We start from the raw sequence: 22,953 nt of genomic DNA, 5'->3' as shown, positions 1-22,953 counted from the left end.
AGCCAGGAGAGGCCAGGTGTCTATAATGAGGTCAGATAATGGCACGAATCTGGTGGGTTCAGAAAAAGAAATGCGTGAAGCAATCAGAGGCTGGAATCAGTCAAAAATCTCAAATATGCTCATGCAGAAAGGAATCACTTGGATATTCAACCCACCAGCAGGTTCACATTTTGGAGGCATCTGGGAGAGGCAGATTCGTTCTGTGAGGAGAATTCTTAACCAGATACTGAAACAGCAGCCTCTTGATGATGAACGTCTCCACACATTGTTCTGTGAAGTCGAGGCTATTGTAAATGGCAGACCTATAACAAGAGTGTCAAATGATCCACATGACATTGAGGCTCTCACACCTAACCATTTACTTCCTCTGAAAAGCCAACCAGTGCTGCCTCCTGGAGTGTTTCAGAAAGAGGACTTGTATGCCAGGAAGAGGTGGAAACAGGTACAATATCTGTCTGACATCTTCTGGAAACCTCGGACCAGGGTACCTGCCGCTTCTGCAGGAGAGGCAGAAGTGGACTGAAATCAGGAAAAATCTGAAGGGAGGACATGTCGTTCTTATAGTGGATGACGGTGCACCAAGAAGTTCACGGGTGATGGGAAAAGTTGAAAAGGCAGTTTCTGATGCAAAAGGTCTTGTTAGATGTGCTTTTGTGAAAACTAAAGCTAGTGTTTTGGACAGACCAATAGATAAGTTATGTTTATTGCTTGAAATGGATGAATAAGTTCTTATTCCGTGTGTGATACACTTGTGTTTAAAGCATGTGATTTATGCTCCACACTAAACTTGAGTGATTGTTGAATTAAGATAATGTTAGATAAATGTGTACTTGAAGTACTGTTTATGTGGAGAAATTTATATTGGTTCATGTAAACAAAAAGAAACAAAAGTTCACTATATAGTCAGTGTTTCAGATTAAATGACGCTTTAATGTGTAGAAATGTAATTGTTATGCCCCAGCAGTAACAATTAGGGGCCGGAATGTAAGCGCCATTTATTATTGTTTAGTTATTTGCGAGTGCCAGTGGCCCAACTTACCCCCAGGGGCGGAGCTTCGGGAGGGGCTGGGAGGGTCGGAGCGGGGACCTGGGGGAGTCGGGGGAGCCGGGCCCCTCCCCTGGCTCCGGGCTGGGGAGGGCGGGCCTCTCCCACGGCTTGGGCCCGGAGGAGCTCAGATCATGCAAACAGTTTTTTTCTAATCACCACTATCAAGAGAGCTGGACGTATGTGGGCTTATATAGGTTGCCCCAGTCAGGATGAGTCATGGTTGCTAAAAACTTTACAAGACTGACTTTAGTGATGTAGTAGGTGTAAAATATTGAATAAAATGTTGTGCTGTATGACTTTATTTTTACTCTCACATTTCACTTTACGATGTGCAAATTTGCAAGTGGATCGCCGATATTGTCTCCAAGTGTATTTTGGGCAAAATTGTCATCAACCGTCCACCAACGTCATCAGTCACTTGTCAACAGAGTGCAAGCTAGGTGGAGCATTTTTACTACGAAGTTAACATGAGTGGCAGTTCATATAAACATAAAAGTGGAGCGGGCGAAGTGCAAAGAAAAGGAAAAAAGAGAGCAAGGAAAAGCCAAATTACAAAAACTGGACACATATTTTGTTCGTCCCCCTGGAGATGAACCCGACATTGTTGTTGGCAGCGATTCAGGCCCGCCAATACTGCCAGCACAGTCAGGGAGCCAGATTTACAGGTAGCAATTCTAACAATCACTACACTATACACAATGTGTGAGTTAGTTGTAAACTGTTGATGGTTGTTATTGTAGTAGCCCAGCCGCCTAGCTTAAATCCCCTTCTTTCTCTCTCGGCTGTATAGCAGTGATGTTAGGGACTCAGCAGTTGCTAGCTGCTCCAGGGTAGAGCCAGACCTGGTACTTGACCAGCAGCCCCCCTCCTCACCCGCACTGGACACTGGAAATGAAAGCAGCAGGTCTCCTCATGCTACAGGTGACACGCAGACCGTGGATGATGAAAACCCTCCTCTGGAGTTTTTTCTGACTGATCGGGCCAATTTTGCTGAAAACATCCAGGACGGCAACATTAAAAGATATATCCTTAAGATGGGCCCATACAGACCCAAAGGTCCATTTCCCACTGATAACGACAATCGGTGATTTTCGGAAAGTTACTACACCTCTACCACTAAAGTTGGGATGAAACTTCCCCGCAGCTGGATGTACTATTCCCCCAAATTAGACTGCTGTTACTGTGAGCCTTGCTGTCTTTTTGCCAACCGAAATGCCCGTATTACAACAATGCATGGGTAAACGGAATAAGAGATTGGAAACATCTTTCTGCCAAAGTTGAGAAGCATGAATCCACGCAAATACATCTTGCTGCATGCATAGTCTACGAGCAGTGGAAACTCAACAACACAATAGACGAAATGGAGAGGAATGTACGTAATGCAGCCTTGTTTTGGAGACAGGTCGTGGAGTGCATTGTAAATGTAACTCTTACTCTGGCTTCATGCAACCTGGCATTCAGGGGGCACAGGGAAGTTCTAGGTCAGGGAAATGCTTTTTGTCAATAATCGAGTTATTAGCTCGCTACGACCCTGATTTGAAAGAGCTAATCAACCGACCAGAAGGGTCAGCGAAATACCTAAGTCACCAGATTAAAGATGAGATTATTTACATATTATCTCAACGCGTGAAAGCTGACATAATTAATGAAATAAATGAAGCCCCGTTTTATTCAATTATCATGGACACAACGCAAGATGTGTCAAAGATAGACCAGCTGAGCCAGGTGTACAGTTACGTAACTGTTGTTAAGAATGACATGGATATTGCAACAGATATACAGATCAATGAAGTGTTTTGGGGTTTTGAGGCGACTGTGGGCTCATCAGCATCAGAGCTTGAAAACCAAATCCTGGGCTCTATAGAGAAAAACGGAATAGATCTGACAAAATGCCGCGGACAGGGCAATGATGGGGCCGTGAATATGAGTGGTGCATCAGGAGTACAGGCAAGAATAACAGAGAAGGAGCCCCTTGCCTGTTATGTTCATTGCGCTGCTCATAATCTCAACCTAGCTCTCAACGACTCTGTTAAAAACATCCCTGGAGTGAAGTAGTTCCATGACACTGTAGAGATCCTGTACAACTTTTTTGGTCACAGTATCAAACGATGAGCGCTCCTCAGTGAGTTAATGAAGCCAGAGAGCAGAACTGTCACATTAAAACGCCTCTGTCCCACTCGCTGGACATCTCGACATGATGCGCTTTTTGCGTTAAGGCACAGATATGGAGACATTATAAAAGCCCTCGTCAAAATATCCCTGACCAGTGACAAAAAAGATGAGCGTGGTGAAGCAAGTGCGCTCAAGAATGCCATAAGCAAATTTTCTTTCATATTTTTAGTCAACATGCAAACCAAGATTCTTGAATGTATAAACGCTGCCTCACAGTTACTGCAAGCTAAGGACGCGGATATTCTGAAAGCATCTACTCTTCTGCAAAACGCCATCAGTGTTTTGATGGAGTTTAGGGAGCAATTTGATGAGGCTAAGTCTGCCACTCTTGCTCTAGCTACAAAATGGGGAACTCAAACGCAGTTTGAAGCAACCAGGGCCAGAAAAGTTAGGCGTCACTTTGATGAACTTTCTGAAGACAGTCGCCTCACTGACGCAGAGAGCAACTTTCGGGTGAATGTTTTCAATGCTTGTCTTGATATTATCATCAAGCAACTGCCCCAAAGATTGACCAGCTTAAATAGAACTGTGAATATGTTTGAGGCAATTCACCCCAACACACTGCTGCAAGCAGGAGATGAGGAGTTACACCAAGCTGCCCAGCGGCTTAGTGAGCACTACAGTCGGGACATGGGCCCCAGCTTCCCTGGCCAGCTGCTTTGTTTTAGAACCTCTTTCAGGGACCAGATACCAAAGCAAAAGTCTGTTGCGGATCTGGCAAAAATACTCCTTGTCAACCACTCAGCAGTAACTTATACATTCAGTGAGGTTTGCACCGCCCTCCTTTTATTTTTGACTCTTCCTATGGACATACAGAGCATCGTGGACGAGTTCGAGGAGCGCAAGGCTCGTAATATGCCCTTCCAATAGTGGTGAGTAGGCCTATAGTACTTCATATTGAAATTGTGTTTGTACGTGAACATGTGGGCCACTGAGCCAGTTTTACTAAACTTTATAGCTATTGATATAGGCTAGTAGCCTACTGTGCTCTCATTAGTTGAAATACTTAAAGTGGGTGTCAAAATGATGTGGTCGCTATCCGTGGTGCTGAACTGCTTTGAATTTGTGTTGTTTTATTATTAGGGGCCATGTAGCCTAATGTTTTTGTTGTTCTCTTGGTTTGTTATACTTCATGTCCGTTTGATGGACTTCAAAATGACATAGTTGCTCTCCGTGGTGCTGAAGCTTGTAAGCCCCGCTGTTGCGGGCATGTGTATGTTGTAAAATGATGTTATGATGAGCTTTATTATTTGGGTTTAAAGGGCCCGGTCATGTGCCCTGCCCCCGGCCCGGCTCTGATTTCCAACTTATGATTATTTACTATATATTACTTTATTGTATTTTATTGTTATTGTACATTGTATTCTTACATTTGATCACTAAATCTATGTGACATTTTTAATTTTAGACCAAAATCCATCATGCCACACAAATACAAACGGAAGACAGACAGGGTTTCTGGTAACTCCTCTTGAGGAGTTGGAAAGAGCAGTGAAAGAGGTGCAACAGAGGAAGACCATACGTCAGGTTGGAAAGGAGATGAAGATCTGTAGGATGAAAATAAAAAGATATATGGATAAGAAAAAAAAATAGGAGAAGTAACTAAGCCAGGCTATGAAAGAACAGCAGTCGCCAAACAAGTCTTCAATGAGAACATGGAGAAAGAGCTAGCTGACCATGTCTTCTGATGTCGTAAACTATCTTTAAGTAAACCACCCACACCACAAAACTTGGTGGTACAGCCAGAAGGGAGCAGAAGTTCATATTTCCCTGCAGTATTGACAAGTAGGATGTTAAGTTGTAAGCCTAGTAGGCTGGATCTGTGAAGAGTAAGAGTCTATTAAGTGTTCATGTGATGGTATAGGCCTTGTTATAGAAAAGTGGCCTTTGATGTTGTTAAAACTATAAATAAATGTTAAATAAGTAATTTTGTATTGAATTTGTCTTGCTTTTATATAGAATTATCGTTTGTGAGATTAAAATGATCTGTTTTACTTCAATTATCAATGGCACAATTTACCCCAGTGTAAAGGGGGTAAGTTGTGCCACAAAAACACTTTTTTTTCTAAAGCTATATTTCTCAAACAGTTTATTTAAGATCCAAAGTGACTGTTCCCAGGGATGCACAACATCCTAAACTATATGTACATATTTTAGTTGGAGGCATTACTGTAATCCCCTTGATTTAAAGCCACTTTAAGTAAAAATTGGCACTACTTACCCCACTCTCCCCTTCAGGCCATGGAACATGCCAACACCAACTCATTCAAGGATTAGTTGTCTATAAACACACTCTGTGGCATCACAACTGGGCACTATGAAGTTGAGCTGCTAATAGAAGTCACTACTGAAGCTAACAACGCTAACGTGATTAATGCTAATGACGCTAATATAGCTAGCGCGATAGTCGCGGCGCTAATGCTAATGTTGCTAAGCTAGCGGGAAAGCCGCGTAGCTAATTTTTTTTTTTTTTTTTTTTTTTTTTACACACACAAACCGAAATCACACACTAGCATCTCAGTCAACTCACCAAGAATTTTTCTTTGGCTAATGGCAGCAGAATTGTGACCACCACAGGTCTTTTGGATGAGTAATGGATTGGTTATCTGGCTTTTACTAGCACGTAGCTGATGCCTTCACTGTCCAGACACACGTACGTCTCTTTAGCTGCCCAGGGAGGAAAAGGACGTGAGGACATAATGAAAATTTCTTACCATACATTGGGCAAGTTCAAGTGTTTGACTTTATTGACGTTACCAACGTCTATCAAAGTCAAATCTCAAGCTATATTATCACATTCCCAGAGTCTCAAATATGTATATATATAGAGAGAGAAATAAATGGATATATATGTTGTTTTATAATTTCTGTTCATAGTGTCAACAATAACCAGAGGTTATATTGTTTATCCATCAGTAGACCCTATCTTCTCATATTGGTCACCCATTTGGCTTTAATAGGATTTTAGTAACCGGGGGTTACACACATCACACAGTAGAAATACACAGTAGAAATACACATTACCCAGTAGAAATACACATCACAGAGTAGAAATATAGAAATATACAGCACACAGTATAAATACGAATCACACAGGAGAAATACACAAAGTAGAAATACACAGTAGAAATACACAGTACATAGTACAATACACTGTAGAAACACACATCACACAGGAGAAATACATTAGAAATACACATCACACAGTAGAAACAGACGTAGAAATACAGAGCACACATTAGAAATACACATCACACAGTAGAAATACACTGTAGAAATACACAGTACATAGTAGAAATACACTGTAGAGATACACAGCGCAGAGTAGAAATACACATCGCACATTAGAAATACACAGTACAGTACACATACACTTGAAATATAGAGCACACAGTAGAAATACACATCACACAGTAGAAATACACAGTAGAAATACACATCACACAGCAGAAATACACAGTAGAAATACACAGCACACAATAGAAATACACAGTTGAAATGAACAGTAGAAAACACAGCACACAGTCGAAATACACAGTAGAAATACAAAGCACACAGTAGAAATACACAGTAGAAATGAACAGCACACAGTGGAAAAACACATTAGAAATACACAGTAGAAATGAACACAATGTAGAAATACACAGTAGAAACACACAACACATCGTAGAAATACACAGTAGAAACATACGGCACACCGTAGAAATACACAGTAGAAACACACAGTAGAAATACACATTAGAAATACGCAGCACACCGTAGAAATACACAGTAGAAATACACAGCACACAGCAGAAATACACATCAGAAATAGACATTAGAAATACACAACACACAGTAGAAATACACAGTTGAAATGAACAGTAGAAACGCACAGCACACAGTCGAAATACACAGCACACAGCAGAAATATACATCAGAAATACACATTAGAAATACACAGTCGAAATACACAACACACAGGAATACACAATTGAAATGAACAGGAGAAACGCACAGCACACAGTAGAAATACAAAGCACACAGTGGAAACACAGTAGAAATACACAGTAGAAATACACAGCAAACAGTAGAAATACACATCACAGTAGAAATACACAGTAGAAACACACAGCGCATAGTAGAAATACACAGTAGAAATACAGAGCACACACTCGAAATACACTGTAGAAATACACATCACAGTAGAAATACACTGTAGAAATACACATCACAGAAATACACAGCACACTATAGAAATACAGAGCACACAATAGAAATGCACAGTGGAAATACACATCACAGTGGAAATACACTGTAGAAATACACCACACAGTAGAAATACACTGTAGAAATACACAGAACACAGTAGAAATAAATATGACAGTTGAAATACTCAGTAGAAGCACAGTAAAAATACAGTGGAAAACAAACAACACAAAGTAGAAATACACAGCAGAAATACACAGTAGAAACACACAGTAGACATAGAAAGCACACAGTAGAAATACACTAGAAAAACACAGCAGACAGTAGAAATACACAGTAGAAATAAACAGCACACAGTGGAAACACAGTAAAAATACACAGCACACAGAAGAAATACATAGTAGAAATACACAGTAGGGGCGCCGTTTGGCTCAGTTGGTGGAGCGGACGTCCCATGTGCAGAGGCTTTGTCCTCGCTGCAGCGGCCCTGTGTCGTGTCAATTCTTGAGCTGTTTTATCAATAAAGCCATACAATGCCAAAAAAATACTTAACGAAAAGAAAAAGAAACACACAGTAGAAATAAACAACACAAGGTAGAAATACACAGTAGAAACGCACGGCAGTCGAAATACACAGTCGAAATAAACAGCACACAGCAGAAACACACATCAGAAACACAGTAGAGCAGCACACAGTTGAAATACACAGTAGAAATACACAACACAGTAGAAATACACAATAGAAATACACAGCAGAAATACACAACACAGTAGAAATACACAATAGAAATACACAGCACACAGCAGAAATACACAGCAGAAACACATCAGAAACACAGTAGAAATACACAACACACAGTTGAAATACACAGTAGAAATACACAACACAGTAGAAATACACAGTAGAAATAAACAGCACAGAGTAGAAATACACTGTAGAAATACACAGTACATAGTAGAAATACACTGTAGAAATACACAGCACAGAGTAGAAATACACATCGCACAGTAGAAATACAGAGCACATAGTAGAAATATACAGTAGAAGTACACAGCACACAGTAGAAAAACAGTAGGAATAGACATCACACAGTCAAAATACACAGTAGAAATACACAGAAAAAATACACAGCACACAGTTGAAATACACAGTAGAAATGCACAGTAGAAATAAACAGCACACAGCAGAAATACACAGCAGAAACACACATCAGAGACACACAGTAGAAATACACAGAAGAAATACACAGCACACAGTTGAAATACACAGTAGAAATACACAACACAGTAGAAATACACAGTTGAAATGAACAGTAGAAATGCACAGCACACAGTCGAAATACACAGTCGAAATACACAGCACACAGCAGAAATACACAGCAGAAACACACTTGAAATACACAGCAGAAACACACAGTAGAAATACACAGAATTACACAGTAGAAATAAACAGAACACAGTAGAAATAAACAGCACACAGTAGAAACACACAGTAGAAATACACAGTAGAAATACACAGTACACAGCAAAATCGTGAGTGTTAATTCAACTCACACAGTGTTAAATTTAACATTTTGAAATAAAGGAATAGCTGAATGTGGCTATCCTCTCTTGACTGTTGCCGGTTTGGGGAAACGAACCCACCATAGATGATCGTTCAGAATCATGAGGAGTCAGTAGTTCAGGTTTAATTAAAGTTCTTTATTGATGCTTGTGATTGAAAGCATAATAGGTGTGTGGTTTCTATAAAGGATATAAACAAATAATGATTACCAAACTCAGGCTGGAAACTTCGACAGAAACTTCATAATTGTAAAAATATATTTCTCACTATAAACAAAGTGCTCGTTAGAAAACCACCGTGAATGCATCATAAGTGACAGTCAAACATAAATCATCAAACCCGTAGAGCACCCAGTGAACCAACATCCCAACATATGTGATCAAACAAACCCAACACCAGCTCCCATAATGTGTACAAACCTATAGCAAAAATCACATCAAGAACACCAATTCATGACATTACTCACATAGATAAGTACGCACACCGTGCTGAGGGACAAAAGGACTGGCTGTGTGGGAAAGTGACTATGACTATATAGGGGATGACAGGTGTGCTAATTAGGTGCACTGCAGGTTTCACTGGCCCATCCCCCGGAATGTACCATTGCTGTGGGGGAGTGTGATTATCTTTTGTACACACTTTTTCCGAGTTTATATAATTCTCACGGATTCTGAGTCAAAATTACACTTTGAACAGTGTTAATATTTTAACTCTATTAGTGTTAAATATTTGACACCCTTGCTGTTGTTTTATGACATCACATAAGTGCACTTTCAACTAGAAATTGTGTTATTCCCTTTCACTGTGAGTGTTAACTTTTAACATACAGTGTTATTTGATGGCACATTAAAGTGTATTTTTATCCCCTAAAATCGTGTTATTTCCTTTCACTAGTGTGTTAATTAACATTCATTGTTTTGTTTTACGATACATTAAAAGTGTAATTGTGTGTTTACTAGCCTACCATACACCAAATCTGAAAATTCTTGTAGTCACCTGCAAGGCTACAGAAAGTTAACATACAAAACACACACTCTTTACTGTTACATCATTAGTTCAAATGTGTTGACCAGCAACAGTGATCAAGTATAAAATCATTCAAACAAACATTTTATCTTTTTTTTATTCAAAAAATTACTTACTTCCCAGCACCATAGGAATTAGCACAATAATAAGATCAGGCGCAACTTAAGCATTTACAAAGAAAATAATGGCACAATATATTGGCTCTCATCTCCACCATAAGCACTCTGTAAGTCGAAGGGCTTATAAATCACAAGACTGTCTGCTTTAACAACATCTTTGTCATTACTTTCAAATACTTTGTAAGCATGAAAATGTTCATTGAAATGGTCAACCACAAGCTTGTTCACAAGAAAGCAGATAACAGTGTCAACAACATTATTTTTTCTATTCTGCAAAACACAGGCATTTCATGTTCAATCTCACTGCAAATTATTAAAGGGGAATTGCTGTTTTTTACAACCTGGACCTTATTTCTAGCATAAAATACAATCATTTACTCACCCAGATAACTTTGGTGTCATTTGGAGTCGTTCGGACGAAATTAGATCCAGTGGAGCGCTCTGAGTGACTCAGAGGGAAACGGCAATTCCCCTTTAATCCTGCCCTGTACTCTGTCCCACTGATTGTAACCCAGTTAGTTGCATGGATGTCTTGCGATACAGACTCAACATGCAAAGCTTGGACCAACACATCACTATAGTCCTCATTGTCCACATTAATAGATTTCATAGGTCCATACTTAATACATTTTGAATGTGATGTCTCCCAATGACACGCAATAGACATTTGATGTTTTTTTTGCAAGAGATTTTGTGATGTTTTTGAAGTTTTTAAGAGCGTTTTTGAAAATCCTGTGTTTTGCCTCAAATCTCATTCTCCACATATGTATTAGTGGTCCAATTTTTCGGATACAAGATGGATAGTGTATCATCAAGTGATGTTTCAGGATCAGGTTTCTATCGGGATACAGCTCTTTGAACAACTCATGATGTTCCATTATCAAATGCTTAAGAAGTACAGTCATGCCAAGTGTAACAGATGGAGAAAATATAATGTTAATTAAAGCTGCAAGCAGCGATGAACGGGCCCTCGCAGGCCACGCGCGTCGGGGCGTGCTGCTGTCGGGGCGTGCTCCTTACCCGGACCCATTGCCCCGTTATTGTGCGCGCATGTCTTAACTGATAGCCAAAAACGGTTTTCTGTTGATAATAGCGCCACCTGGTGGTCTTTTTTGGTGTGTGAGTTACAGGGGCAAGTCTATACCACCCCTATGAATTTCATATCCATAAGTGTTATGGTGTGGGCACAGTGCCATATATAAACTTAGATTGCCACCAGAGCGCCACCTAGTGTTGGATGGGTAAGACCTTCGTCACCTGGCCTCAGGAGGGCATTGGCAATAATTCTACCAAGTTTCGTGTTAATGTGACCAACCGATGTGTAGATATAAAATACTTCAATTTAAAGAGCGCCAGGTCATCGGCTAATATTTTGCACAGAGCATAAGGGGCTCATGTGGAAGTAGTATACTGAGTTTCATGTCATTTGGACACACCAATGTGGAGATATGCAACACTTCCTGTTTTGACCTGAATCCACAGGAAGTTGTTATTTAATAACTTGAGTATTCTTTGGCATATCAAAATTCTTTTAATAACTTTTTGTCAGAAGGGTCCACAGATGCTGTGTGCAAAGTTTTGTGCAAATTGGTGAAATTGCCTGGGAGGAGTTTGAAAAAGTAGGTTTGCGACATTTGGCGAATTTGCAAATTGAGTTCTGGCGAGAAAGTGGGCGTGGCCTACATCACACAATTCAGCTCTATGCACGGAACACGTAGATATAAGGTTTAACAATGTGCGCCATATTATGTGGGAGTTATTAGGCAAAAACGGTTTGTGTTGATGATAGCGCCCCCTGCTGGTCATTTTTGGTGTGTGAGTTACAGGGGCCGGTCTATACCACCCCTATCAATTTCATAGCCATAAGTGTTATGGTGTGGGCACAGTGCCAAATATAAAAGGAAACTGCCACCAGAGTGCCACCTAGTGTCAGATCGATAACACCTTCATCAGCTATCCTCAGGAGGGCAGTGTCAATGAGTGTACCACGTTTTGTGTTAATCGGAGCAACCAATGTGGAGATATAAAATACTTCAATTTAAAGAGCGCCACCTAGTGGTCATGGGCCAAGATATTACACAGAGCCTTAGGGGCTCATGGGGAAGTAGTATCCTGAGTTTCATGCCATTTGGACATACCAATGTGGAGATATGCAACACTTCCTGTTTGGAACGAAATCTGCAGGAAGTTGTTATTTAATAACTTGAGTATTTTTTGGAATATCAAAATTCTTTTAATAACTCTTTGTCAGGAGGGTCCACAGATGCTGTGTGCAAAGTTTGGTGCAAATTGGTGAAATTGCCTGGGAGGAGTTCGAAAAAGTAGGTTTGCGACATTTCGCGAGCTAGTGAAAAAAAACGCCAGGCGGAAATGGGCGTGACCTATATCCGGAGATTCAGCACAATTCACTGAACGCGTGGATATAAGGTTTTTGAAGGTGCGACAAAGTATGTGGGAGTTATTAGCCAAAACGCACTTTCCTTGATAATAGCGCCACCTAGTGGTGCACGTTCACAACAACAACAGATTATAAAATTTTTCGCCAAGCCTAATGAGTTTGCCAAATAAAATTCTTTTTTCATTCACATTCAGGCAGTGAAAAATGCGATCATTAAGGACAAAGGAAAATAATAATAATCATTCGAAAAACAATAGGGACCTCGCAGGTTCCCTGCTCGGGCCCTAATTATCTGCAGTAAAAGCAGCAGCAAAAAACCAGTTTCGGTTTCCTTCTGGCACAATGTCATCAAAAAGCAGAGCAATGTTTCTTACGAGACAAAGAGTCTAAATGGAATTGAGCCCTATATTATTGCCACTACTGTCCAAGTTAATCCTTGTAGGTCGATTTTTGCGCTCCACATACCCATAGTCAAAGGCATAAATTCTAGACAAGGTTTCGATAAAACATTTTCCAAGAGATATTCCAACAGTAACTTCAGCTCATACTGAGCCACCCCTTCCAGAATGTCATGCATAATGTCCAAAGAAAAATTATGACATATAACATGAAAGAACTGTAGGCTGTTAAGAGTCGAGTTCTTTTTTAAACCAAACACAGATAACTTCTGTGGGTCTGACAGCAACTCATTGCAGTGCATTTCAAAAAGTTCCTTTCCACACAAGATTATCTTGGGGTCATCCTCATTGTAAACATTCTGGGCATCATCTTTTTCTATCAAACATAAACAACAAAAATAACGTCCACTGAAAGATTCTGTAAATCCCAGAATTGCGTGCATCCTAGAACAACTGGATTTGTAAAGAATTCTGGTGTTTAGAGAACAATGGATGTGTCTTAGAATAACTTCCATCACAAAAGTCTTCGTATCTGTCAGGTCTTGATTTACAAGTTTCCCCAAGCAGTTTACAAATATCAGCATTTCAGCACATTAATTTTATCATTTCTAAAATTGGTATGTAAACAAATGTATTGTTCACTGGGACTTGATCATAAGTACCTGTTTGTTTATTTTGCCTTGTATCAAATCGAATTCCTAGAATTTTTTTACTGGCTCCACAACACCCCATTTCTTGTTGAAATAATTCAATCTTTTACTTTCAGTATTGAAGTTAACAAATGGGTTTTCAAAAGTCTCCAGAACTTTTTCCAATGTAGCTCTTACAGGATTATCTTTAGGCACAGCAGACAGTACTCGCTGCTTAACCTGAGTGTGCAGTCCACTAGCAAGTTCTTCCAAATCACCAACAACTGATGAAACAACACTATTTGCTATGCCACTTCCTTGTAGTTTAGCAATAATTGAAGCACAAATATTTTCTGTATTTTCTTTGTTCCTTTGACCTGATCCATTGTCCTCAAAACACTTGGACTCTGGGTTCTGCATGGCACTTGTTCCAGCAACTTCTGAAGTATCTTGGGGCATGTGGAAATTAGTTTGAAATGACTCTGGCCTTGCTGCATCTCCACTTTGACGAGAATCCTTCTCATGAGAACAAATTAAATGTTTTTTGAAACCTGAATATGTTGAAAACTGACACCTACAACGATCTTGTGCACAAACTAACTTTAACCTGGTGCTAAGATAAAAACTGTGATCAAGTCTTAGATGAGAGATCAAGGACTGACAGGGAACATGCACAGCTTGACAAATGAAACACTTAAACATTTAAGTACTTTAGTTGAAGACTTTAGCACGAAACTCACAAACTCTGGGAGACTCATTTGTTGTTATGACATCAATATTGAAAACTGTTGTTTGCACGAAGGTGAAGAGCTGGCCCAGGTACTCATTCGTACGACAGGTTGAACACGTAGTGGGATTTAAACAGTTCGTCAAATGCACCCAACGAGCTAGTGGCTTGGCAGGGGTTGAGCTGTTTGTCCACAACAATGTAGAAAGTGTCAATCCTGTTCCTGGTTCGACCAACAGCAAGGATGTATGGTTGTCTACCATCTCTTCTCCGAAGGTGTTCATCCAAGCTGCAGCATGACTAAAAACTAGTGTTGCGACGTTCACGAACGAACCGATTCTTTGAACGGCTCGTTAACATGAACGATGGGAACCGAGTCGCAGCTGGGAACCGTTCTTTTTTTTTTTTATCACTGTGTGTTTCACGCAGATGCACACAAAAGCTCCTCCTTTGCTCCTCCCCTGAGTGGGACAGAGAACAGGAGGGAAAAAAAAGTTACATGGGGAGGAGTGCAGCCCAGCTGCACGGTGCTTATTAGATATGCAAATGTAGCATGACGCCACCTAAGTTGTGCATGCTGCCTTTGCGTAAAAAAACAAAAAACAAAAAACAGAAACACGTGACTGCCCCTGCCTCGGAGAGCAGAGCAGCTGCAGCGGTCTTAATTAGGAGGAGGACAGTCAGTCTGTCGTGTGTCGTGATAATCAATATTTCAGAATAATTCAAACTCAGATATTGGTGGGATATCTAATTTTGTATTATTTTGTTCCAAATCTCACCCCATCATACCTCCCAGTGATTATCTCCAAGATAAAATGAGTTACCACCAGGCTGGCTTCTTAAAACTTAATAAATATAAAAATCAGTCAAATGAGCCAGTTTTTTGAACGGCTCTTTGAAGGGAACGGCTCACCAAGATCCAGCTCCCCTCAAAGAGCCATAAATCCCATCTCTACTAAAAACAGGGTAACATCAACACATTACACTATCAAGTTTTCAACTGCTCACTTGGGTCTGTACACCAGAAAAGTTGAGTTGTTAAACAAGCCATGACAAACTGTGTGTGTGTGTCTATGGAGAGAATTTTGTTCCTTTATTATTCAATCAAATAGAATAGATTTGAAACCAAAAAAGAGATTTGAGAGCAAAAGAGAGTAAGTGGCAATCAAATTTTTTTTTTTTGAGATCGAAACAGAACAGGTTGCAATTGAAAAAAAAAATGTGAGAGAGCATATTTCTTCAACTTCAATCAAACCTAGTGTTTGTAAGTAAAAACATACGACCATTTTGATTATAAATCAGTCCTATTTGCTTTCAAGTTAAAAACCTTTGCTTGCGAGCTATAAAGTTTTGTTTGCAAATCAGTCCTCTTCCCTTGCAAGTTCTAAAGTTTTGCTTGCGAATTCAACTGCACTTGATGGCGGGGCCTACGCTGGTAGATGAGAGAAGAGTTTCTATTGGTTGGTTTGACCTGGCTCCAGCGCCAGCTACGCCTTCCGCATTACACCCACTTCTCCCTTGTGCTGTGCTGCTTGGAAGTAAGTTGATAGCCTGTTGCTCTTGAAACATTTCCCATAAGTAATGAATTGCACTATATATTGTTGGCTACAGCCTGCCGTACGTTCACAACAACAACAACACAAGTAATGAATTATAACGCCCTGCTGCTGCAAGTACACTGATTAGCAGCAACATGGTTGTCTCTGCTAGTCACGGCCTGAGCAGAGTAACCTAATGAGTGAGTGAATTACAGGGAGGCGTATACAACATAGGGCTGTGATTTAAACATTTATTGTTGCATGGTACTTGCGGTGCCAAAACGTCACAGTTCCTACACAACAGTACTACCGTGGAATACTAAACTACCGCTGAACGCGGTGCCAGTTTCCACTGTGTAGCGGGCTGCCGCTACACAGTGGAAACTGGCACCACAGCTGGCACCACAGTTGGAAGCAATTTTTAACTTTAGTTTTCATCCTTGCATTAGAGTAATAGCATTTAATGTTTTAATGTTACTGTACATTGTGAATATTGCACTGAAGCTTGATTTGAAGGAAATCATGAATCAAATCGAAATCGCAATATCTGCCAGAAAAATCGCAATTAGATCTTTTCCTAAAATTGTTCAGCCCTACAGTACGGCCCCTCCACTGTTTGATGATGTGGCTGTTGTTGAATGGAGTGGGAGTGTGGGGCGACCCCGCCTCAACATAGACAGACAAACGCTGCTGAATCTTCTTGGTACAGAGTTACCACTGACATCTCTTGCGAATCTCCATGGGATTTCAAGATCTACCCTTTACAGACGAATGCAAGAGCATAACCTCTCTGTCAGAGAAGGGTATTCAGACATCCCTGATCATATTCTAGATTTAAAGGTTAGGTCAGTGAAAGCAAGATTGCCCCATGCTGGCTACAGGCTAGTCAAAGGATCCCTTAGATCAATGGGTTACCGGATTCCATGGAGAAGAGTAAAAAGTTCTTTGCAGCGTGTGAATGGTGCAGGAGTAGTAGCTCGAATGGTCCAACTGTCTTGCATTGCAAGACGGACGTACTCCATTCCTGCTCCTCTGTCACTTGTCCACATCGACACAAATCACAAGTTAATCCAGTGTGTTTTTGCCTACTGAACTTCTTCTAATCAATTGTGAATTGATGTCACTCACTTGTAATATCAGTGATGACTAATGTAGAGGCTAAACCTAGTGCTTAAAGCCACTGAGGGGCTGCATAGAGGGCTGAACTTAGGTTGACGCGTTTGCCGAACACTGCGAGACACAGACGACTTCGGAATCGGTTAATTTGCGATCATGGTTTATTTTTCTCACCAAAACATCTTCTAGTGTGAACAAAGTCCATGCACCATTACCGATGCGACTCGCCTGCCGCAGCATGACAGAGCGGTCGAAAACTGTGTGCTCTTCCCCTTTGCAGCACCTGACCCCTGACCCCGGAACAATAACTCCCACCTATGTAGACTCCCCTTTCGTGGTGCGCTGAGGACACCTACTGGCCCCATACAGACACGCAGTCACACGGAAATGGCTCATACAACTAACAATCAACTTTTTGGTAGGTACAACATTGTGATTTATGGAGCAATTGATGGCTTCTCGAGGAAGGTAATCTTTTTTCACAACCTTGTTCACCATTTTTTGTTTTGAACCACTACATGAACCACTACACACACTTTGTTACAGATATTTTATCTGGACACAGCAGGAAACAACAAAGCAGAGACAGCTTTGCAATTCTTCATGGATGGAGTTCAGAAATGTGGATGGCCATCAAGGTAAGTGCAGTTGTTCAGAAGAAATGTGACAAGATTTTGTTGTCAACACACAATGTTAGCAGTAGTAAACTGAAAAATAATAATCCATGTTCCAAACAGCTGGAGTGACTGACTGATCACTATTCCTCATCAGTTCAATGTTATTTTACTCAATGTCTAATTAAAGTCTATTTTTGAGGTACTTGTAGTTCTCGAGTGCATTTCCATTTTATGTTAATTTGTAGTTCCACTCCACCACATTACATATATGTAATACATAATATGTAATACTTTCTAACCCGCTACATTTGATGGTTAAATATGAAACCTTTCTGTCTCATGTATTCAGGGTTACATTTCTGATGTCTGAGTTGCTAACAGCTCCGCAAATGATTTTTCATTCTAAACTTCTTTCATGGTTTCATGTCAATAAATGTTTAAATAATCAAATATTTCACCTAAAGTCAAAGGTTAGAGAAAAAAAGTAATTCCTCTCCCATTAATCACCTCACCACCCCTCAAATTTCTCTGCTAGCCTTTTGGCGTGGCATGGGACTTAGGTTGTAAACAACTGGACTAAAATTAGTGCATATAAAGTGTAAACAATTTCCACCTCCAGTAGCTAAAACCTTAACATGCTGTTCCAACACTAATGCTTCACTATTAAAAATCTAAATATGTCATACATAATAATGTATCAGTCAGAGGGATCAAAACACTACTTTTACCACAATACAGTGAGCTGTAGTAATTATGGACTTTAACTGTAGCATTTTTCTACAGAGAACTTCTACTTGAAATTCAGTATTTTTACACTGTTGTATTGGGAGTTTGGCTTAACAACATTATTTTCTTCTATTCTGCAAAACACAGGCATTTCATGTTCAATCTCACTGCAAATTATTAAAGGGGAATTGTCGTTTTTTACAACCTGGACCTTATTTCAAGCATAAAATACGATCATTTACTCACCCAGATAACTTTGGTGTCATTTGGAGTCGTTCGGACGAAATTAGATCCAGTGGAGTGTAACCAATTTTAAAGATTATAAAAGTGAATTACAGTATAATAACCAATTAAATTAATAATGGAAGCTGGACCAGAATCAGAAGATACTAAATTCGACAGGAGCCACAGTATGAGCAACAATAAAGAGACAGACACGAGAATAACAGTTGAGTAGTCACTCTTATAATTTTTAACAGGATCCAAAATTACCCAAACATTTAGAAAAATAAGAAAGTAGTGTGCACACTAGAAAATAAAAAAATCTCCGTTGGGGCCATAAACAAAATAAAAAGTTGTTCAGGTTTGTGTGTTTGAGTCACTGCAGTTCATCTGATTCCCAGGATCAAAGTAAGGCACTTTGGTCGTGTAGTGTAATGTCAGTGTGTAATGTTTGTGTGAATAGTTGTGTACGTGGATCTCCTCGGTGCTGAACTTTCTTCAGGGTACTTAGCTCGCCATCGGTTTCAGCAGGAAGTGTGTCCTGAACCACATTCAGTCCTCCAAAAAAACCTGACCTATAGACAGGGTCAGAAAATTTCCATTCAACACCATTCGTTCTCAGATGCATCATTAGGGATATTCTGTCAAAAGATGCACTTCTTTACATCTAATTCTGACATGAATATTATTTTATTTCTATTCAAATTTCAAATCTTTGTTTTAGTTGTACAACATTCAGTCTTAAATCTTAAGTATCATTTATGAGAACTAAACATTAAAGTGCTCACATATTTACCTGCTGTTCGTGTGAACAGGGTTTCAATAATAGCTACGGTAAGTAACCATTAACATTCAAAATATCATGTATCACAAGCATATCAGAACCATGTGCAAATAAAATAACAGTACACATTCTGAGTAAAGACTTAGAGGTATTAAAGAGGTGTGCTCAATTTACTCTTACACTATATAGGCCTATTCATGAAAGAGAAATGCACCAAAAATGACCCTCTTGTAACTTTAAGCTCAGTTGAAGTAACATAAATAAAATATTGTAACATTCATCACAACATATGAAACGACTCATTTTCCTTTCAAATTGGCATTAAGAAAATGTAAACACTTCCCCTTTAAATATATTCACATCAACATGAAATGATAACCACAATGTAAACATGTTCAGAAATATTGCACCATTTTTCACTTCAGTTCACTCTCATAACCTTAATATCACCAATGCTTTCTCTTAGCACTTGCATAAACAAGGGATAAAAGGGGAAAACAGCACCAGAGCAGCTAAAATGCACATCTCTCACCGTTGCTCTGTGTGTATCAAGGCGAAGCACGCCGGTGTCGGACTTCGTAGCAGCTCTCCAGATGAAAGGCAAGTGGTTAGCCTATTAGGCACAGAGCTAGCATTAGCATCGACGACGATGGTAAGCGTCAACAAGCTGTTTTTTTTTTATCGGATAATTGACTCGTCTTACCGACGCAACTCCTCTCCTTTGCTCCGTCACTCAGCTCCGGACTCCAGTGGGTAAGTGCTCCACTCTTTTTTTTCCTTTTTCACAGGTAAACTCTGGGTTTTCCCCCTGTTTTCTCTCCTCTTTTACATGCAGCAGCCCTCGTTTCTCTGGCTGAAGTCGGAAGTGACTGGGAAAAATAGCGCGCTTTGCACTTTGCTTCGAGAGGACAGGCTGAGCGTGGCTTGCGTAGCCTCTGATTGGCTGCTGAGACTAGGTACCCCCACGTGGGGCTACGTGAACTGTGTGGTGCATTTAATTGCAATGGGAAAATTAACACTTCAGCGACTGAACATTACAATTAAAGATAATATAAGAAAATATACAGTCTCTCTTCCTTTTGTTATAGCTGAGTGTTTTTTTACACCTGGCTACAGGAGCGCCGCGTATATCCATATAATGCGAGTGATCGGGGCACCGAAGCGCAGCCTCTATATAACGCATTATCTGCTGCGAAACTAGTTCATTTCACCAATATTTTGTTATGATACGCTAGTGCTATTCCCCTCTGAGTCCGGGGTTGCCTGTTATCAACATCCGGGGTCTGTAGGTTGACCTACTAACCTCTGACCTGGATGATGTCATCTCTGAGCGCCGCACGCAGCCACAGCACAGCCAGGCCGTGTCCAAATCATGGATCTATTATTAATGGATACCAGACCAAAAATGGCGGCCGTTGATTTCAACGGAGTTGCTCGCCTGGCGCATACGCCGAAAAAGTTTCTGACTTCCGGGTTTACTTCCGCGTTATGGGGCCCATAGAGCATGCGCAGTTGAGTCACCCCCCATGATGCTCTGGGGCCTCCCATCATGCCCTGGGGCAATGAGAACGAGCAAACCGCGTTCTGAACAAGCGCTGCGCGCTCATGAGTGCTTGTGGATGAGTTTGACCGGTAATGAAAAATCTACACAATCAAATGATGGATTTATAGGTCACATCAGCCGGTGATGTTCTCAAAGTCATGGTTATAGACTATACGTGGTTAATTTGTGTTGTTTTATTTTTTTTAAGTAAGGATAAAACGTTGTTCTCCGCTGTTTTCCTCACCCTCCTCCCGGTCGTATGCATTTGTTTTCAGTGAAGTCAGTCGGTGGATCGATGGATTATCATATACATGTTGTGTGTATTTGTGTAGTCTGATCTGTCATAAACAACAGATCACATGTTACGGGGCGCGTTTGTGTCGCGGACTCACGGTGCCACAGAGATGGGAGCTGAGCCTGTGGCCAGAGCGACTGTCACCGCCCGGTCCCGAGGCTGATCGCAGGGTTGGTTTTTAGCCACGATACGGAAGGAGCCTCCACTCTCCCTGTAACAAGTTACAAGTCATTTACCACATCTACCATCACAATTAGTCTGAAGCTGTTTAATGAAGGTAAAAATGAAACACAAGGTAAATACCCTGCATAGTTATTCTCTGTGCTACTCTGACCAGAGTGGCGTCCTTAGCAACGGGCCTGGCAACCGACTGCAGGAATCACTTTATCTGTTGCTGTGACTCCCATCTCTGGTCAATAGGTGGTGTTTTTTCTCTTCACTCTCCATATTCAGCCTTTAACACACTGCTAACTCCTAACCCCCATGCAATATTTTAATACACCCACTCTTACTCCAAACAAAGATTAAGCTTTCCACCATCTACACAAGACATCTCTCACCGATATAAAGAGGCGTCTGGCCCCCGGGGAAGCCTTCTGGCAAAAACCCTGGAGCACAGAGGACAGTTTAGTGTTTCATACTGTACACAATGACTCAACTACATGCACACACTTATGGCACTATATTCTACACATGTAAGCCACAGTAATTATGGCACATGTTCCACCAAATACTAACAAAGTGATCCACCATGTCCAGGATCCTGACTGTCTCCCTTTCAGGCGGAGCTGGTGTGATGTGTAAACAATGTTGTGTGCGAATCCAATAAAGTGCAAATATCTCTACCGAAGTGCAAGTGCCTTTATTCATGTGCATTGTTAAGTTGATTGTGCATATATGTATAAAAAATAAGTGTAAAATATTTCCAAGGCTCAATCAAATCTGTCCCAAGTAAAAATTGTTTAATTTGTGATTACAGTCTGCAAAACTGAGAATAGTTTGTAAGAGCCGAGTGAGAGTAAAACATGTGTAACTGCATGTTGACTGTTGTTTCTTACTTTCTTTAAATAGAGAATGCTTTGACATTATGTAAGTAAAATGTGCATTTCTTAATTAATTAATTTTATATTTTTATATTTTATTCATCTTTATTATTTATTGCGTTGTAGTTTATACTTGCATCATCATCAGTATGCTCTGCTGCACATTGCATAATTCCAGGTCATCAGACTGAGACGGTTCAAACCGTAATAAAAGGTCGTTATGATAGGATGAAAAGGATATTGAACATCAGTCAAGGTGAGACCGAGACCCTGGTGACACATCACCGAAACTATCACATGCAGGTAAATAACTTGACTTTTACACAGCAGTGGCACTGGCAGTAAGTGAAAATGTCATTAAGCGGGTAATTTAACGTAGTGATGTGTCGTTCACGAACGAGCCGGTTCAAAGAGCTGGCTCTTTGCCGTGAACGATTAGAACCGGTTCTCCAATGAGAGCCGTTTGTTGGGAGCCGTTTTTTTTTCTTCAGTATATCGCTGTCTCTCCACTTCCCTGTACTGTGCGTGTGCTCTGTTGTTTCCCACGTCGTTTTTTTACCCTGCGGTGCCTCCTTGCTCTCTCTCCCCTCCCCCTCCCCTCCTCCTTCTCGCTCTGAGTCTCTCACTCTCTCTCTCCCTCTCCGACGTCTTGTTCTGCTGCCTGTGCTAGAGCGGGGAGTTTTTTTCCCCTCCGTTGGTGCCTTGCTGTCTCCACTGCCTTCATGTCAAGCGTGTGCTCCACACATCTGACCAATCACAATCAGTTTTCAATTAAGAAAGTGACGGGGAAAACACTGAAA

The 22,953-nt window shown here is 40.5% G+C and overlaps 1 long non-coding RNA gene across 1 annotated transcript; it reads right to left on the bottom strand.

Annotated features, from left to right (window-relative positions):
- Positions 1-18,841: 18,841 nt before the first annotated feature.
- On the bottom strand, positions 18,842-20,139 carry LOC141010695 (uncharacterized). The gene is made up of 3 exons (XR_012180201.1): positions 19,976-20,139; positions 19,805-19,885; positions 18,842-19,063 (listed from the first exon to the last, which is right to left on the bottom strand). It is a non-coding gene; the product is annotated as an uncharacterized lncRNA (long non-coding RNA).
- Between the last annotated feature and the right edge of the window lie 2,814 nt (positions 20,140-22,953).

Source organism: Pagrus major, chromosome 16, assembly GCF_040436345.1.
Source record: "Pagrus major chromosome 16, Pma_NU_1.0".
Lineage (NCBI taxonomy): Eukaryota > Metazoa > Chordata > Actinopteri > Spariformes > Sparidae > Pagrus > Pagrus major.
Note: the sequence above shows the minus strand (reverse complement) of the source record. Positions and strands in the feature narration are given on the sequence as shown.